The sequence below is a fragment of the Taudactylus pleione genome, unplaced genomic scaffold, assembly GCF_031769625.1.
Source record: "Taudactylus pleione unplaced genomic scaffold, aTauple2 ptg000497l, whole genome shotgun sequence".
Lineage (NCBI taxonomy): Eukaryota > Metazoa > Chordata > Amphibia > Anura > Myobatrachidae > Taudactylus > Taudactylus pleione.
In genome coordinates, this window is record NW_028284899.1 from 2,162,049 (window position 1) to 2,183,333 (window position 21,285).

A 21,285-nucleotide genomic window follows, 5' to 3' on the forward strand; every position below is an offset into this window, starting at 1 on the left:
GGCATGGTCCTTCGTCAACCAGTTCTTGATTGTATTTTTTTATTGGTTTTTTTTTTGGTATGTGTTGCATTTGAGCTTATCACTGTGTGTTTTGTTTGTGAGTGAACACTTTGAATTTTCGGTTAGGTTGTTAATACATTTTTTGAGAGTGAAATGTTGTCCCTTTTTTTGTAACGTTACCACCAAGTGTAAGCAGGTTCACACACGTAACATTTGACTAAGGGGTAATCCAGTACTGATGCCATTTGAGCCAAAATGATTCCTTTATTCAGGGTCCAAACCAACACCAAAAGGAAGCCTGTACAATCCTTTGGCGTCGTAAGATTGCCCTAAGCTGCTTGCACACCAACTAGGAACCTGTAAAATGGTGAAATATCTAATTGTGACTACACCAAAAAAGGGAAATCAGATTTGTACTGTTAGGTGTTTCTTGTGGCTGTTTGACCCAAAAATACAACACACACTCTGATTGGGCCAAATGTGAAATCCTTGCATGAACACTCTACTTATGTCAGGGTAAACAATATGTGGTTGGGACAAAACGAATAAGCCAGAACGTAACTTCAAACAAAACAATTTATTTACAGAATGTTGAAAAAAATAAAAACTACTCCCTAAGGAGGACCGACATACGGTCAAGGACCACCAGCACCCCAATGATTTGGCTGTGCATCTGGGCCACACATCCTGCTAAATTTGCCCGAAGCCTCTGTTCCTCTGTGGGTGAGAAAAAATTGGGGATTAATACAACAATAGCGAAAACACATAAACAATCAATTGTTAAAAAAAAAAACAACAAACAACTTTATTACAAAACTGCATTAAAAATCTACACACTAAAATGGTGTAGGGCAAAAATAAAAGGCCTATGTCCAAATTCAGACAGGTGTGCTATATGTATGTTGAAAAAAGCAGTAACAGGTTACGGCAATCGACCAAAACCACTTATTTTTGGGTTAAACACACAAAAAACAAAAATATACAAACAAAAAAACAAACAGTTTGTGTCAAAAACAACCAGCAACAAAAAACATACCGGAAGACCCAACGCCAGCTACAGAAGGCCCTCCATCGTCCTCCTCGGAGGTGGGTCCATTCCCCAAAGATCGGGGCGGTGTAATGACCGACTCCGGGGAGGGGGTCATTCGAAGAGGGGTGGTTGGAGGAGAGGGGGAATTGGGACGGAGGGGAAGGAGTCCAGAAAAATCTGGCTGAGGGTGTAGGAAGGCTGGGGAGGAGGGGGGAATAGGGGAAGGAGTGGAGTTGGAGTGTTGGCTGGGGGTGGGGGAGAGTGGCCGTGCTCGCCGTCTGGCGGGACGCTGATGGCGTAGTCTTCGCTGGGCCCCTAAAAGATGGCAAACAAATTGTGGTTAGTTCCAACACAAATCCGCCAAAAAAAAATATTTCAAATGCACCCCCAAAACCAAACCAAAAAAAAAAAAACTAGAATGAATAAATATGAAAGACAGGGAAAACATGGCCAGGCAGATATGAGGAGAATGATTAAATATGAAAGACAGGGAAAACATGGCCATGCAGTTATGAGGCGAATGAATAAATATGAAAGACAGGGAAAACATGGCCATGCAGTTATGAGGAGAATGAATAAATATGAAAGACAGGGAAAACATGGCCATGCAGTTATGAGGAGAATGAATAAATATGAAAGACAGGGAAAACATGGCCATGCAGTTATGAGGAGAATGAATAAATATGAAAGACAGGGAAAACATGGCCATGCAGTTAGGGCCACAAAGACAAACATGAAAACCACAATCCATTAAACTTACTCGCAGCGATCTGCATGCGAAAGCATGCCAGCAAGCGGGGCGTCCGCCGTTGCAGGTCCGACCACCTGCGCTCCAGCTGCCCGATATGGCGGCGTGAGCCGAAGGAGCGCAGGCGGGCCCGAACCTCTGCATATGCGGATCGCTTCTCCCGGTTGGTGATGGGTGGAGGCTGGCTGGTTATCCGCCGATCCATCACCTCCGTAAGCACCAGCAGCTCGCGCCTGGTGAATGCGGAGGCTCTCATTATGGCAATGGAGTTTTTCTAAAAAATAATTTTTGATAAAGTGCTGAAAAATTTTATGATTGGCTAATGTATTTAGGATATTAACAGGAGCAATTCTATTGGTTAGTGTATGAGTCATGTGTTCGACAGGGCCAGAAATATGAGGAGACTTATGATAGGCTTAATGCAGCGACATGCGTAAGCAAATTAACATAAAAAAATAAACTCCATGAAATATGCGGGGCGAAAAACAAATAGACCAATTATTTAATAGGGGTTAACATGTATTTTGACAAATACAAGTGAATGTTTAAGCCGTACGTATTCTGCGGGTAAACACAAACACGGACATAAATAAAGTTTATTGTATTGTGTAAAAAAAAAAAAAAAACAATTAAGCTAATTGATATATTGATTGGCATGTTACAATTGAGGAAGGTAGGCAGAATAAACGAGCAGTTAATCGAAATGTCTCAGGCCAACTTCCGGGTTGTACTAGTGCGTGCGTTCCCTTCAAACCACTTCGGGGATGTACGCTCGCTATTTGGCTCGCTCATTAGTTAGAGGAGGGGTCACCTGAGTTTGGGGAGGATGTTTTGATGCGAACGAAAATACGAGCGTGTGCTAGAATTTAAATATTTCTTTACGTTCGCCCAACGTACGAACAGCCACTTGCGTCCGGGTCTGAATGAGGGCCTTTATCTCTATCCAAGGCTTAGTACATAGGCCCTGATTCAGACCCGCTCGCTAGATGCGATCGCTCGCATCCAGCGTATGCAAATTTGTCAAAGTGATACCATGGGAAGCGATCGCTCGCCAAGGCATAAGCACACCCACTTTGGCTGTGCGAGCGATTCCTCTGTGTATGCAGACACCCATTAGCATATGTAGAGATGCCCACTAGCGCACGTCATCTCCAGGAAGTGTTTTAAAACATTGGTACATCGAGCACCAGCGGTAATGATCACAGCTCTTGTGGTTGCCTTACCCTGCCGCAAGCACTGCAAGGACTTCAGTGTAAAATACAGGCATGTGACGTGTACTATGACGCTGCCTGTTAATTATGCACACCTTAAAAACGGCATTGAAACACCCAGACACGCCTGCGTTCGCACCTCCACACCCCCGTTATTAGTGTCTTGTCCCTGTTACCACCCACAAATGGCCTCTCCTGTCACTCATGTCACTGGGCTGACTTTGCTGGGTGATCGAGTGGGCTGCGATCGCACAGAGTAGTTCACGCACGCATAGAACGAAGCAAGCGCATGCACGTTCGCAAACCATCAGGCCGATGGGAGTGCACAGCACTTAGCGAGCGGGTCTGAATGAGGTGCATAGACCCCTATATTGTGTATTTCAAGAAGTGTATGTTCCATTCAGTAGAGTTACGCAGCGTATATTACTATGCTGTGTGTGACAATCTACAGTCTGTCATCATTAGAAAAAGTGTCACTATAATATAAAACTGAGAGACACTGGGTTGAACTAATCTTGGTGCGACTTGTGGATCATCAGGACATTATCCCAGGAAAGACACTGCTACTGGATTCAGAGGAGTGAACCCATCAATCCCTATAGCCCAAGTTTTCTTGGACTGGGAGGCTGGAAGTGGGATGAACAAGGTGGGAGTGTCAGAATATAATCCTGTGAATGTTTTATTGGGAACGGACCTTGGACCAATGATGTCACAGTATGTTTAAGCTAATGTTACTTCTCTGGCCTTGGTTCCATGAAATCATCACACTCACCACAGGGTGTATGTGTTAATGCTGAATTGTGCCATGATATGAATGTGTACAGACTCTGGGTTAACGAAAAATAACAAAAATAACCCAATCAACTTATATACAGCTATTTATAATGAAAAAAGTAAACATTAATAATGCACTGTATGACCCAAGCTGCTGTTTGATGGGTGCAAGCCAAAGGAAATAATTAACAAAAGGGTAAACAACTCTGCGAGTATACACACTAGGATACACAAAAAGAGGGGAAAAAAGATTCACTACACAGACCTGAGACAACACATGAACAAAAAATTGGTAAAATAAGTATTAAATTATATGTAACGCGAACATATCTGAAAAGATCATATCTGAAAATATGCTCCTGCGTATATTTCCAAATGATGTCCCGAAAATTACCCTGACCTATTCCAGCATAATGTTATGTGAGTATATAAAATAAACAGAGAGAGGGGACAGAGAAAGATGAAAACCTCTATTGTGTTACCAATGTGTCCCAAAACACCATGATGTGCTCCATACAATACCTGGTATTCCCTGGTGGCCTCCCATCCAAGTACTATCCAAGTCCAAGACTGTATAGCTTCCAAGATCAGACGAGATTGGGCACACTCAGGCCCTCATTCACACCTGGTCGCAAGTGCTGAGCGCTCGCAACCGGGTCGATGTTTAGGCCCTGCGCACGCGCAGCGGCCGCACTGTGCGTGCGCAAGCCCCGAAGCAAGAAATTCTCTTTCTCCGGAGCTCACTACAAAAGGACCAGCTGTCGATGTTGATCGACAGCTTGCCCCATTTTGTAGGCGTGGCGGGGGGGTAGTTTCACAAACGGAGGCGTTCCTTAAGGAACACCGGCCGTTTTGTGAGCAGCCGCACTGACATCAGCAGTGATGTCAGTGTGGAGCTTCCTGCTCGATCAGAGCAGGAAGCTCCCTGGGGCTTGCGGTTGCCGAGACCCAACCTTAGGGTCTCGTCGCAAGCCCCGACGGTCGAGATGGTCTTGACCATTGTGACCATCAACCTGGTCGGTCTCTAAAGCTGTGGGTGTTAACCCACAGCTTAGCTAGCGACCAGGAGGCCGCACTGAAAAATACAAACGGCCGCCCTCATTCAGAACGAACGCTCGCTTCTTGCGAGCGCCTCTGAATGAGGGCCTCAGTCTGGTATGGTTGTAGGCGAATAGATTTTTATGGGGAAAAAAAGGTGGACTGCCCAGGTAAACACAAAAAGAGGTCGTTGTAGGACTATCACAATGGAAAAGTCCACTTTATTACGATAATAACATTCCAGAAAAAGTATTTACATGAACATACTTTCCTGGGTCCCAGTATATGTAATGTGAATATATATACGGTCAAGTCCATACAATGGTACCACAGAATTTTTTTATTATTATTTTAAAAATATATATCATCAGTTATTTAGAAGGTAGTAGTATATAATGCTCCTATGTGCCATATGTTGGTACATATGCATCCAAATGATGCGCCAGACAAGGGCTGGCTTATGATAAATTTATAGAAGGAGTAGAAAAAAATATATAGATTGGCCACAGTTATAGAACTCAGTACATATAAGTTCCACAAAACTTCTCAGTACAGCAGATGCAGATACATATTAAATATTAACACCACAATAATAATCAAAGAAATCGTGCATAGAGTGACTGGTTCAGACATGTGGGTAGCATGCACTGTAATAAACCAGGGAGCATGTATTCAAAGCAGATGAGATACCAAACAACCAAACGATCATGCACTGAATTAAATAGAAAAGTTCAAATGACACAATGGTCAAAAGACCACTGCCAGGGGCAATGTCAGTTGGTATAAAGCTACTGCACCTGACAGGGCATGGTCATTTATAACTACAACCAACTATTATTGTGCAAATCAAATTTACTGATATATTAAGTTGGCTAAAGTTGACTCAGCAGTTAATTACTGTACCACATATACAGAACCAGATCTTACTTAACATGCACTGTAATACACCAGGGAACGCGTGTTCCAAACGGATGAAATAATACACAATCAAAAGGTCATACACTGCTTTAAATAGAGAAGTTGAGATGACACAAAGATCAGAAAACCACTGCCCAGGGAAATGTCAGTTGGTATAAGGCTACTGCACCTGACACGACATGGTCATTTATTATTTGTGCAAACCAAATTTGCTGATATAATAAGTTGGCTAAAGTTGACTCAGCGGTCAATTACAATATCACATAAGCAAGACCAAAATCTATAGTTTAAAACTGATGTACCCGGCAGGCAACGAGTTATAATTAACAAAAAAGTCTGCACGGTGCAAGATATATAGGATATCAGCTCAGGATAGCACGGCGGTCGTGAATAGCTCCACGTGAATACAGTTACCATCAGTTGGATGGAGCAGCTGCACCAGACATGCCGGTCAGCCGGCCGTTTGTACATACAGTTAGCTGGAAAGGATTCACAGGGATCCGGACCGTGTGTGGGCCGGACTGCAAATGATGAGGACGCGCGTTTCGCCGACTCGGTGACTTGATCACCTCCTATGAAGATATGCCTATGCCTTTGCCTTATACTTCCTATGCCCTTAATTAGGGAATTTGGAGCCCAGGGCAAATCTAAAAATGGAGACCCCCCCTATGTGCACGCAACGACGGCGTGCATGACTAAAAATGGGCGTGGTCACTTAAAAATGGGGCATGTCAACATGACAAATACCCCTTTCTTGTTACTCTGAACATTCCTTTCCATTCTATATGCACCTTAATGCAGTGCCCCTATGCAGTGGATCCCCTTATGCAGGCCCCCAGTAGTGCCCTTTATACAGTACCCCCAGTATGCAATGTCCCCAGTAGTGGTTGCTCTTCTGCAGGCCCCCAGTAGTGCCCCTTATACAGTGCCCCCAGTAGTGGTCCCCCTTATGCAGCCCCCCATTAGTTCCCCTTATACAGTGACCCTGGTAGTGGTCCCCCTTATGCAGGCCCCCAGTAGTGATCCCCCTTATGCAGTGCCCCATGTAGTGGTCCGCCCCATGCAGTGCTCCCAGTAGTGTCCTTATAGAGTGCCCCCAGTAGTGGTCCCCCCTATCCAGTGCCCCTTATACAGTGCCCCCTGTAGTGATCACCCCTATCCAGTGCCCCTTATACAGTGCCCCTTGTAGTGGTCCTCCCTATTCAGTGCCCCCAGTAGTGGTCCAGTGCAGTGCCCCATGTGCCCCCAGTAGTAAGCCCCTTATATAGTGCCCCCCAGTAGTAGTCCCTGCTATGCAGTGCCCCAGTAGTGGTCTGCCCTATGCAGTGCCCCTTATATAGTGCCCCTAGTAGTGGTTCCCCGATGCAGTGCCCTTTATATAGTGCCCCCAGTAGTAGTCCCCCCCTCTGCAGTACCCCCCAGTAGTAGTTCCCCCCAGTAGTAGTTCCCCTCTGATGCAGTGCCCACAGTAGTATCCCCCCAGAAGTAGTCCCCAGTAGAGGTCCCCCCCGATTCCGTGCCCCCAGTAGTAGCCCACAGTAGAGGTCCCCCCTCAATGCAGAGCCCACCGTAGTGCAGACAAACACACGAGTAAAAAAAACCCACTTACCTGAATCCCCGCTCTGGCTCCTGCTCCCGTCGCCGTCCGCACAGCAGCCCTCCCGGGCTGGCGCACTCTGCATTATGGGGGAGACGTCATGATGTCACAACGTCTCTCCCTTCATCCACTGCAGGAGCCGGAAGGTGGAGCTCATGATTGAGCTCCAGCCCGGATCTTGCACTGGGCGCAGCAGCAGCCAATGAAAGTCTGTCTGACTCTCATTGACTGCTGAAACACACACATCGCCGCCACACTGATGGCAAAGTATGTGTAAATGTGTGGTGCGAACGGACTCACTGCGGTTTGCATTACAAAGGCTATTTAGTATGGGCCACTACCGTGGCCGGCAGTGCCCCCCCCCATTGCCGCCGGTACGAGCCCCGGCAGCCCTGTCACTGGAGTAGGTGTCTGGGAAGTGTGACTGCAGGCATCATTGTCACTGTCATTGTGACTGCAGGCATCATTGTAACTGATTCAGAGCGTTCGCTCTGAATCAGGGCGGGGATTTTTTTTTTTTTTTTTAGCTCCAGGCCAAGTGACCACCCACAGCTTTTGCAAGTGGCCTGGCGATGGTCGCGATTATTGCGACCATCGGGCTTGGCAGAGACCCTGTGGTAGGGTCTCAGCTCTGGCAAGCCCGAGTGGACTTCCTGCTCTAATAGAGCAGGAAGACCATTACTGACATCACGAGTGATGTCAGTAGGGCCGCCCACAAACGCCAGGCGTTCCTAAGGGAACACCTGCGTTTGTGCAGCCACCCCTCCTCCCCGCCTACAAAATGGGGCGAGCTGTCAATCAGCATCGACAGCCTCCCCGTCTTGTAGCGAGACCCGTTGCGACGGAGCTGCCGTTGCAGTACAGGTCTCGCGCATACACAGTCGGGGACCATCGACCCGCTTGCGAGCGGGTCTGAATCAAGCCCTATGTAATAAGCTTTGGAGAGAGACAAAGTGTATGGAGATAAAGTACCAACCAATCAGCTCTTAACTATCATTTTTCAAACACAGCCTGTAAAGTGACAGCTAGGAGCTGACTTGGTGGTACTTTATCTCTAGCCACTTTATCTCTATCCAAGGCTTAGTACATAGGCCCTGATTCAGACCCGCTCGCTAGATGCGATCGCTCGCATCCAGCGTATGCAAATTTGTCAAAGTGATGCCATGGGTAGCGATCGCTCGCCAAGGCATAAGCACACCCACTTTGGCTGTGCGAGCGATCGCTCTGTGTATGCAGACACCCATTAGCATATGTAGAGACGCCCACTAGCGCACGTCATCTCCAGGAAGTGTTTTAAAACATTGGTACATCGAGCACCAGCGGTAATGATCACAGCGCTTGTGGTTGCCTTACCCTGCCGCAAGCACTGCGAGGACTTCAGTGTAAAATACAGGCATGTGACGTGTACTATGACGCTTCCTGTTAATTATGCACACCTTAAAAACGGCATTGAAACACCCAGACACGCCTGCGTTCGCACCTCCACACCCCCGTTATTAGTGTATTGTCCCTGTTACCACCCACAAATGGCCTCTCCTGTCACTCATGTCACTGGGCTGACTTTGCTGGGTGATCGAGTGGGCTGCGATCGCACAGAGTAGTTCACGCACGCATAGAACGAAGCAAGCGCATGCACGTTCGCAAACCATCAGGCCGATGGGAGTGCACAGCACTTAGTGAGCGGGTCTGAATGAGGTGCGTAGACCCCTATATTGTGTATTTCAAGAAGTGTATGTTCCATTCAGTAGAGTTACGCAGCGTATATTACTATGCTGTGTGTGGTGATGTCTCATCCTTAATCTGCACCCCAAAACAATTCTCACAAAGACCTGTTCTTCCAAATGCATGCAAACAATTGGGATAATGCTGGGAATCGATGGTCTACGGAGAGGAGGCTGGACAAGTATGGCATGACTCCCATAGGTGAAGCAAAGTCCCCACCCCATCATATGTCATCTGCATCTCCTCTCCGGGCTTTTCCCAGAGAGGAGACAACAGAGGTAGGCAAGAATGTTACAAGCTATAGGGAATAAGGAGTTTAATACATGAGAGTAAGGACCTCATTCAGAGTCGGTCGTAAACGGCCGCTCGGTCGTACGCCTAATGACCGCAAAACTGAAAAAGAAAGCGATTACACGGCCGGTTGGTCGCAACCAAAGTGACACCCATACGTGAACAATGCACCTCCTCTAGCTAGCGAGTGATAGCAGCTAGCGATCGTGTAAATCGTTGTCAGTCATTGTCAGTCGCTGTATGTTAATTTTCTTCTGATGGTTGCGGCCGCTTGTGTTGTGTGCAAATTACTCCAAAAATTACCAAAAAAACGAATAAGCCATCCCCATGAAATATATTTATTCTTATTATTCGCTAATGCAAACGCAGCTGAATCTATTACATGCCAATTAGCAGTGTTATTAGCTACAACAAACGATTATTAGCTGCTTGCATTGTGTGGCTCAAAATAGAAACATCACTCCTAACATCAGTAACATTCGATAGTATCGATTGTACTCTGGGGCTTGAGAGAGCACGTATGCAACCTTAAGCTGTACGATCAGCGAGGCCTGGAACCTGCTCGCAGAGTGATGTTTTACTACTTGCGGCCTTCTATGTCGGTCGTAGCAGGTAATTTATGCACGCCCCTAAAACGCCCTGAAAACGGTGAGGAACGCCTGCGTTTTCAGACCACCACCCCATTCAACACCCACAAACGGCCTTTCATGTCAATCAACTCTCGGAAGCCACTTCCTGCTCGTAAGCTGTACGATCAACAGCATTTTGGATCGCAAGGTCTCGTACGCACATGCGCACAACTAACCGTACCCATGGGTGGTTTGGAAACATCGGATTTGTACGACCGAGCGGCCGCTTACGACCGACTCTGAATAAGGTCCTAAGTGCTGCATATTGCATAATGGTCCAGCCAGATTGCAAGAGTAAGAAGTGCATACATAACAAAAAAAGTATATTTGTGATGAATTAAATGAAAAAATATATATATATATATATTAATATTCTAAAATATCAACATTTAAACTCATACCATGTAGACATCCTGTTTATTTCCATTAATATATTCAGTAATCGGTACTGTACCTCCAATGACCTGACTTCCTAAATACAGCCTCTTTCCTGGGGGAGCCACAATGTGTAACATGACTGGTGTTTTGGCAGCTGAAGCCACTTGGCCAAGGAGCAAGGGAGCACACTGTACAGGAGGTCAAGCAGATGGAAAAGGTCAGGGATTGCAAAACAACAAGCTACTACAAGAGAGAACAGGGGCATGATTAACCTGCCACAGGTAAGAAATGGGTCTGATCCAGAGGTACACACAGCGGCGATGTTTGCACAGTCGATTGATGTTTTGCTATTGAAATCCGCAAAAAGTCTGGTAAACACTTACTGCGTACGCGTGAACCAATGTATGTGATGGTATATACATTTGCGTATGACAGCACTATGACTTGAGACGGCATCTGCGACCCATGGGTGTTTCAGGGTGGAGGTTGGGTGGTGATCTAAAGTGATCGCAAAAAGAGGAGGTGGCATGGGCGTGTTATGGGAGAGTCATGGCGTGTTTTGGCATGCGGCTGTGTTCTCTTTTCCAGTACCACAGTCACAGTGGACATATTTTCAAAAAGATGCAAGGGAGGCTGTGTACCAATGGTGGAGAGATCGGATCCACCAGTGCAGTTGAGCATTGCTCAGATATGAAAAGTGGGTGTTGTGTGATTAGATCGGTCAGTGGCACAGAAGTACATGAAAGGAAGGCTCAAGATGACACTTGCATATTTTCACATTTGCGAGAAATCCCAGCCGCACATGAACTGCGTCCACCTCTGAATAAGCCCATAGCTTTGTAGGGAATGCGGGCACTGAGATCTAAAAGAAATAGTGGATAATTACATAACACTAGAGATGTGCGGTTCGGTTGGTCAGTCCGGACAGATCGGAGTCACAGTTCTGATCTTCTGGGGATGTCATAGGGCTTGTTATGTTGCACTAATTCACATTAGCAACCCCACCTAGTGGTCAGGACAACAGCAGTTTAAATCTGATCTATTTTGTCCTTCTTAACATTCCATAGCCATCTAGCAATGCATTCTGGGCCAAAGGAGCTGTAAGCAGCCATTTTCCATTTCACATGGTCCCAGACAGTCATCATTACATATGCTAAACCTGGTACAGCATCCGATGGCGAGTTCTAAGCTTCAACTGTGCCATAGATCTGCTTAGCCAGTTATGTTATGCATGTTAGCTGTACTATGTGACATTGCAGTCTGCACTTTGCATATTGTATATTTCATGATGTTTGCATATCCCATGTTATGTATATGTTTGCCTTGCATTCCCATGTACATATAGTAATTGCTTTAATTGTTTATTTACAGTTTTACCATTACTTATCATCACTCATCATCACACATGCGAACACACGTGCAGACTTGTTTATACGCATTGATCTGTGTACATCTACGCAAGTTCCTCTATCGAATAATAAACTCAGTTCTTAAGACCACATCTGACTGGATTATTGGAAGATAGAGTATTGGTTATGCTGGCTGCTCCAAATTTGTCAGACACTTAGGCCCTGATTCAGACACGGATGCTCTGACAGACCGCTCGCTCTGAATCAGGGCCGGGCTATTTTTTTTTTAACGGCCTCCTGCCCACTCGCATAGCTGTGGGTGACCACCCACAGCTATAGCGAGCGGGCAGGAAGATGGTCGCGATGGTCAAGACCCTTGTGGTAGGGTCTCATTGTTGCAAGCCCTGGAGTGCTTTCGGCTCAAACAGAGCCAAAAGCACTCCCACTGACATCACTTGTGATGTCAGTGGGGCCGGCCCCAGACGGTAGGCGTTCCCATGGGGACGCCTCCTTCTGGGCAGCCACGCCCCCGGCACGCCCACCAAAGAGGGCGTGCTGTCACTCACCATCAACAGCACGCCCCCTTTGGTACGAGACCCGGAGCGACGGCTTGCCCGTCGCTATCCGGGTCTCGCGCATGCGCACGACAGAGCCGGCTCCGTCGTGCACATGCGCACTGGGCCAACATCGACCCGCTTGCGAGCGCTCAGCGCTCGCGAGTGGGTCTGAATCAGGCCCTTAGTGCGGGACAGTACAGGGGAGGTCCGGATAGATCCGTGTCGCGGTTCTGATCTTCCTGCGGTCAGGAATTTGGATTTTAAATCTGAATCTCGGGTTATGGATTGGAAAAATGACATGATTTTAGCTGTTTTTTTAATTACTTTTCATCACTTTTTTTTTTTAAATCCAGATCCAATACCAAAACACTTTAGGGTAGTTTTGCAATCCAGATCTAAAACCAAAACACGGCGCACATCCCTACATAAAACATTAAAAGTAAGGTAACAAATTCTGGTATTATTCCAATAAACAGTAAAATGGAACCATAGACCACACATCAGCAAGCTAATTTCCCAATTGCTTTACTTAGATTACAGTCTGGCTGCCAGCGCAGAGCTGAATTAATCCCGTGTTTGTTATTTCGTAAGCCTTAAAGTGGTTTAATATTTTATAAGTGTTCTCGTCAATGAATAATTTTTCTACAATCTTTGCTGAGTGTTATCTATTCTTTTCATACATGTTTTTTGTCTTTGGTGAGGTTCATGTCCTGTGACCGAAATGTCCACCATACACTGATGTCTTTTCTACAATAAGAATAAACGAAACTCCTAAAAAGTCCCTGGTAAATGCTCTCTGGACCTGATTCAGCAGCGATCGCAACTGCGATTACGCACACAATCGGCCGATAGTTGCGTTCTGCGCATGCGTATGTGCGTGTGGTCGGGACTGTAATCACAGTGATTACGCAGACCCATCGCAGAGTGATTGACAGGAAGTACCGTTGGGGGTGGTGACTGGGGGTGGTGGTCGGCAAAATGCAGGTGTTCCAGTGCATTTGAACCCCGTTGCAGGGGCGTGCATAAATTAGACACTGCGATCCCATATGAATATTGTGTACTCACTGCATGCAATGAGGTTAGCAATTCGATGTGTAGGCGGCACTCAGACGACCCTGACGAAAGAACCCCAGTAAAAGAGTTCTGAAATGTTGAAGTCTATTGTAGTCTCACAGAAATTTATTTCAAGTTGTCTGAGTGCCACCTACACATGTCCTTATACAGATTCCTGACGATCCTGATGAAAGAACCGTATTTCGGGTGGTCACACCAAATATTGATTAGATTTCGATTTCTCTTCTGTTCATTCACTTTGCATTTTATTCATTGATAAAAATAAACTATTAACACTTCTATTTTTGAAAACATTCTTACTTTGCAGCATTTTTTCCACACCTGGCTATCTATCTATCTATCTATCTATCTATCTATCTATCTATCTATCTATCTATCTATCTATCTATTTTTTATTTATTTATATATATATATATATATATATATATATATATATTTATATATACACACATTAAGGGTTGTATAAATGTAATATAACAATAGTTAACCAAATTTTCCAGTCACTATATAGAAGGAATTTATCATTATACACATAGTAGTTTCAGCAGCAAGTTAAATTCACCCCTAAATAGTTATTTATTAATGTTCTGGTCCACTGGTGAAGGAATATTAATCTAAATCTATTTAAATGCATGTGTATAAAAATTGGCTCTGATGGTGCTCAGGTGGCTGACAGCCTATTTAAACACAACTCAGGATCAGCAGTCAGATCCCTGTTGTGGAGGAGGCAGGTGTGCCTGTGATCGGACGCAGTTGTTTTACGTTGTGCAGGTAAAAATCGTACTACACTTGTTTAAGTTTTTGCTGTGCAAGATAAATTTGCAGATAAAAAAACTATTGTTGGATACATTATAATAATAGTAATCATATCCTCAGATGCACAAATTAAGGTGTTATTCTATTAAAAGGTTTGTTTGGGTATCTTCTATCTCATAATGAAAATTGTAGTGCATTATTAGATTAATAATATAGTTGTTTAAAGCAAATCATTTATACATATAAAACATCATGGTCACCATACTTTTTGAAAATTGTATAAGGTCATTATTATAAAAGGGAAGGAACAATCTGTAAATAAATGTGTTATCTTACAGGGACGGTGTAAATAAATGTGCTATCTTACAGGGCCGGTGTAAATAAATGTGCTATCTTACAGGGCCGGTGTAAATAAATGTGCTATCTTACAGGGCCAGTGTAAATAAATGTGCTATCTTACAGGGCCGGTGTAAATAAATGTGCTATCTTACAGGGCCGGTGTAACTAAATGTGCTATCTTACAGGGACGGTGTAACTAAATGTGCCATCTTACAGGGCCGGTGTAACTAAATGTGCTATCTTACAGGGCCAGTGTAAATAAATGTGTTATTGTAAAGGGCCAGTGTAAATAAATGTGCTATCTTACAGGAGCAGTGTAAATAAATGTGCCATCTTACAGGGTCAGTGTAAATAAATGTGCTATCTTAAAGGACCAGTGTAAATATATTATCTCTCAATTAGTGAAACAAAGATGAATATTGTTCGCCAGGTATATTTTATATCTTGAAGTAGAAATGTTTAGATTAAGAGTAGCTAAGAACTTTTTAAAGTAACATTGATCATTTTATCAAACAAATAAGTCTGTGGGCAGGATGAATCACGCACCGCATATTGCATGTGATACATACCACCACTTATTGCATGCATAGCAGCATATATAAATGCTATTATAAAAGCAAAGGTCAGCTCTTACAATAAGGGCTCTTATTTTTAGTTATGTGGACTTCTAGATTTTTTGACCCAGAAGTCCTATTGGGCATGTGTGGTCATCGGTCTGTGCAAGCCAATGGGATGGGGGAGGGTCAGAGAAGGATCTTTTGGGTCCATCTCAGGGAAATTCTGGGTAAAGTAGCCCATCGGCTTCTACAGGCTATAGTTGGCATTGCCTATTGGGTACAAGCTTCAGGAGGTTTCGCATTCCGGAGCTTGAGACATATGGGGATTGCAGCAAAATCCAAGGTTTGGCAGTATACCCTTAATACATCTCACCCTGTATCATTATTGTGGGTTATTTTTTATTATGTAAACTTAAAACTGGTACTATATATGACTGTAAGTTGTATCAATTATTAGGCACCCCTTGTAAACTTACACCCCTGAAAAAGTTGCTGATGTAACAAAATGCGTTGGGTGATACAGGTGACTGATTCATGATACCGCCAAAAGTTACAAAGGAAATGTCCTTCCCAAAAGGGTTCCCAGTGGACTTATAACATCTTGAGCTGTTGCTGTTAATAAGACATCTCGTAGATTACTGTTAATCATCAATATAAACAAAAATATCTATCAAGCAATAATATTGAATATCTCAGGAGGAAATCTACGCAATATATTAACATGATCCTAAGCGAACTAACACATAACAAAATATGATATATGACACTAATAATGATCGCCATAAGACAGAAAACAAATTATATATCCTCTGCCTATCACATCCCAATTAAATGGCTCCATTAGTCATTATTAGACGTCAATAACAATATCAAAAGATTATCAAAAGTTATCAACATTTGAATATATAATCACCGGTGGAACACCTTTGACCAGTATGTAGAAAAATAGGAATTATCAAATAAAAAAAAATTTGTGTAAAATAATATCAATCAAGAGCAGAAAATAATCCATCGGAGGACCAGTATAATGCATATTCCCAGAAATAGCTTTTTTAATTGCTTGCTTGTCGTCTTCATGATCGATGTTTGTATATAAACTAACGATGTCATAAGTCACCAAAAGACAATTAGGAGGGGACAACAAAAGTTCTTAAGCCTAAGCAAAAAATCTGTTGTATCTTTCAATACAGTTTCCGCATTAAGAACCACTGGTTACAAAAATGTCAAGGAATTGTGACAAAGACCACTGGGAAGAGATGATCGGTCTATCCGGGGGGTTGGTCAAAGACTTATGTACTTTAGGGAGAATATGTAATAATGGAGTGATCAGAAAATTCTGTTTAAAAAAGCTGATCGTATTCTCATCCAACCATCCATTAATATGATCTAGATCAATGATATTGTTAATCTCTCTATTGTAGCCCTACATTGGATCATAACTCAGGGATCTATTTACTAAGCAGTGTTAGGAGACAGAGTGAAAAGTGATAAGAAAGTGATAAGGTGCCAGCCAATTAGCTCCCAACTGTCATTTTTCAAACACAGCCTGTGAGATGGCAGTTAGGAGCTGATTGGCTGGCACCTTATCACTTTTCACTCTGTCTCCTAACACTGCTTGGTAAATAGACCCCTACATCTTTTATAACCAGTAGAATCTGTCAACTGTCTATTGACCTCCACTACATAGTCATCCCTATTCATTATGACAATACCCCTGCCTTTATCGGCGGGGCAAATAACAATGTTCTTATTCTCTTTTAGACCTTTAATGGACAAATTTTCCTTCCAGTTAGTACTGGAGTAGGATACCTTGTACTTTCTCATTTTAGGGATGACATCCTGCTTAACAAGGCACATGAAGGTGTCTATAGAAGGAGTTAATTAGGGTTGGTCAAAAGTACTCTTAGTTGAGAGAGGTTTGCTCTGCATGGTTCCCTCATCATTTTTATTCACAGTGGTATCTTGTCGAGAAAATAAATCTTTTAATCTCAATTGCCTGTGGAATCTGTAAAGTTCCACTTCACAATGAAATGGTTTCTGTTTATGAGTTGGGACATACAGTACAAAAGACCTTTAGATAACACACTCAAGTCAAGTTCTGATAGAGCATGGTTGGATAAATTGAACACTCTTATATCTTGCGACCCTTGGCCGGTAGTTTCCTTGGGACTCTACCGCTTGTGTTTGCCCCTCCTACAGTGCCTAGTTCTTTCCTGTTCCTGGTATTTACAGGTATACTGTCTCTTAAAAAAAAAAGTGCTGTTTGAGGTTGATTGATATGAATCTGAAGTGTGTGACTCAATATCAGTAAAAGATCTATGATATTTCTTCCTAGCTCCCTGTCCTCCTCTGATATATAACCCAAGGGTAGACTTGCATTTCTTTATAATCATCCCTGACTTTTTTTAATTTTTTTTTTTTATTTAATAAAAGGTCAGATCTGAAATGAGAAATATTATTCCCCAATTTAGATAGCCATTCAGTAGATGTGTCACCTTCAAAATCTCAACACCAGTGACCTCACAATTGGCTATTTCTTTTTCCAAACTCTCAATCTCAGAATTTACTTGTTGGATGACCAGCACCATTAGGTCAATCGTGGGGCCCGGTACTGACAAAGAAAGCCAGGCCCCCCGGGGGATGGTGCAGAGGTAGGTGGAGCTATGTATAATATGGGAGGAGCTACACGGGGGTTGGACGTCAATTGTGCATGACCCAGCTTAAAAATTCTCAAAGTTTGGGGTGGGGAAGGCAGGATGGGCATGGGGGCACAGGGCTGGGAAGGCTGGGGTGGACAAGGCAGGGAAGGCTGGACCTTAATTGGGGGGCACAGGGCAGGGAAAGCTGGTTGGGCAAGGGGGGGAAGGCTAGGTACACTAGGGGGGAGGCACAGGGCAGGGAAGGCTGGACTGGGGAGGGGGACAGGGCAGGAAAGGCTTGCTGCACTAGGTGGAGTGGCACAGGGCAGGCACTCTTCAGCGGGCCCGGGTGACAGCAGTGCAGAATATATGAATCGCCAGCCAGGGAGACACAGCACCGATGGCAGTATTTGAAACATGACGCTGCCCGCGAGCTCGCGGACCAGCAGACAATCAGGAGCAGCCACAATGGCTGCTCCTGATTGGCTGCCGGTCCGCGAGCTGTAATGTCTTGTGGCCGGCACCATATTTCACATACCGCTGGCGGCGCTGTCTCCCCGGCTGTCGATTCATATATTCTGCACTGCTGTCACCCGGACCCCCGCTCTCTCTGAGCCCGGGACTCCAGGCCCGGCAGTCCACCCCTGATGGTGGCCCTGAATCCAGGAATCTCTTAGTCCCCAATAGGTAACTGGTATCCAATTCCATGATGAATAAAGTGTTTTCCACAAAAAATTATAATAAAATTAGTGCAAAAAAATGTTTTAAAGAAGAAGTGGAGGTGCAGGCTTTTTTATAAATAAATCAGATACATATATCACAGAAAAAAACACACATATTTAGCAGCAAATGTATACAATACTCATTATCGAGTATGTCAAAGCAGCCATATCAGTCAAAGTAGCAAATGGCCCAACTGCCATTTCGGTGGACACTACACCTTTCTTGAGGACCCACACCACAAATGAACAAGTGCCCCATAATAGCAAAAAAGATGGCACCAACACAGACAGTTAGCATGTATAATAATGCCTATGCCATACACCTGAACAAGAAACCCAGAAACGACGGGTTACGGGTTTTCTGACAGCTAGGGACCTGGACGTTTCCGGGTTTCTTGTTCAGGTGTATGGCATAGGCATATTTTTTTCAATATTGCTTTTTATGACTATCCTTTAGACAATTTATTTGGCATATTTTAGGTAGTCTCCATAATTAGTCTATTGCATTCAAAACCCCAAACCAAGCATAACATATAATCCCTACACAACAAATACTACACCAGAATTATAAAAACAGTCCGCTGTTTCTAATTCACACATCCCACTCATACTCTTTATCTTTCTGTCCGACTGCCGGAAGTGATGGAGTCAGTGCCCATAATCATTTGTGCCGAGCTGGAAATTTCCTTAACCACTTAACTGACACATTTTTTTTTTCCAAAAACCGCTCCAAAATTGTCGGGTTTCTTTGTGATTGAATTAGGTCAAGAACATCTTTTTAAAACTATTCCAACCCAATTTTTTTTTTAAACACCATATACCATAAAAATATTTTTTTAATGGTATAATGAAGTGATGGCCATTGACATCTGTACCATCAATGCCCGTTGGGTTCAACCATCGATAGAAACAATCGAGTGTTTGAGGCCACAGCTGCCGATGATTCCTTACATATACACATTTGTGTGTGTATATATATATATGTGTGTGTATATATACGCGTGTATGTGTATATATATATTATAGACACACACACATATATATATATATATATATATATATATATATATACATACAGTAAATATACTGTGCTGGACACAGTGTTCGGGCTTTGTAAATGCATCAAAAAAATATAAAGTAGCATATATATATATATATATATGATTTTTTTTTTTATTCATTTACAGAGCCCGATCACTGTGTCCAGCAGTGATCGGGACAGGGGCGGAGTTGCAGAAGGAGGGGCCAGGGACAGGGAACTAGGTAACCGACTGGCCGGGGGAGGAGTGAGGGGGTGCTGCCGGATACACGGGTCGGAGACAGAGTAGTAGCCGCCGACGATGGCTGCTGCTTCTGTAGCTTTGTTACAGGCGGGCAAGGTGGGAGAGCTGCCGGCTCCCCGGGAACAAAGCAGCAGCTGCGGCTGACAGGAGCCGCAGCTGCAGCTTCTGTTGTTCTTATGTCACCGGCAGCCAGCGCTGGTGAAGGAACGGATGGGAGAACCGCCGGCTCCCCAGAAACAGAGCAGCCGCTGCTGCTTCTGTAAGTCAAAGCCACGGCGGGGGCTAGGAGGTGGGGGTCCCGCCGGCTGCCCAGGCCAGGGACACAGCAGGGCAGCTGCGCCGGGATGGGGGACACGCCCGCTGCCCGATCACTGTTGGCCACAGTGATCGGCGGGCACAGGAGGAGAATCCGGTGATGCAAAAGGACCAGCAGGTCTCTCTTATATAGGCTGCTGCTGGAAGATCAGCTTCCCGCAGCCGCACAGTGGGCATTTTGACTGGTCGTATCAGATACAACCATAGCAGGTAAAGCCCAGTCTGGTATGGTCGTATCTGATACGACTGTGCCAGGCATGTGGTTAATACCCAGCAATGTGCATAAGTTCTCATTACATGGCAGCAAGCCGGAAGTCACATCTATTGGTTCATATAATTTTCTCCTTGAGGTCACTATGGAGTTATGTTCCTTAATGTATCGCCATGCCACACCGGAAGTGACGTTATTTGATTTCATCCAAGTGGAAATTCATTATGTCACATTCATATAGATCTTGATATAGGGCACGATTCATTACTGATCGCAACTGCGAATGCAATAGCGATTATGCACGAAGTTCCACTGCAATAGTATGCTAATTCATTGCGATCACTATGCCGCCGCATCATAACATAAGGACGCCCACTTCACCTTACACACATCCGTAATCTTTAACCACAACTGCAAAAACCATCTGTACAATCGAGTAGCGTCGCAGCCTCACACTCACTTGCACAAGGTCTGACTTTACTCAGGAATTGCTAAGTTCATCGAATGCTATAAGTCCTTAAGCTGCATAAGGCATCGCAGTGGCTAATTTATGCACGCCCATGCAACTGCGTTGAGGAATACTGGAACGCCTGCGTTTCTCCGACCACCCCCCCCCATCACCACCCACAAACAGCACCTCCTGTCAATCACTCTGCGATGGGTCTGCGTAGTCACTGCGGTCACAGTCCCGATCGCAGTGGCCTGCTCATAAACGCGAACTGCAATGCATACACATGTGCAGAATGCAACAATCAGCCGATTGTGTGCGTAATTGCAGTTGCGATCGGTGGTGAATCAGGCCCATAGTTCCTTATGCAATTGTAGTTCTGCTGCATCTCCATATGAATCCCAGTATCTCCATTAAAATCCTGGTGTGAACACAAACTTGACATCAGTTGTGTAGATTTGATTTCCATAGTAACCCTGATCTGACAAAAAAATGCAGCATCTGTAGTAATCAGTTTAAAATTTTTAAATAATTATCAGTGTGATGTTGTTGCATTAGACATGCCTAATGTTTGTAGACACTCCCTAACTTGTATGTGAAAGCCTGGATCTTCAGTGATGGTCCCTAGGACCATGGTTAATGCTGGGAAGTGGGTGTAGTCTTGTGTACAGTATGTCTATAGTTTGAAAATGGCTGAAT

The 21,285-nt window shown here is 44.3% G+C and overlaps 1 protein-coding gene across 1 annotated transcript in view; it reads left to right on the plus strand.

Moving 5' to 3' along the window:
• The first annotated feature begins 14,019 nt into the window (after positions 1-14,019).
• Positions 14,020-21,285, plus strand: part of LOC148502427 (glycine N-acyltransferase-like protein 1) — a 48,347-nt gene continuing 41,081 nt past the window's right edge. The window contains exon 1 of the mRNA XM_088449853.1: positions 14,020-14,087. The gene's annotated coding sequence lies outside the window, so the exon portion shown is untranslated. The remainder of the gene's footprint in view (positions 14,088-21,285) is intronic.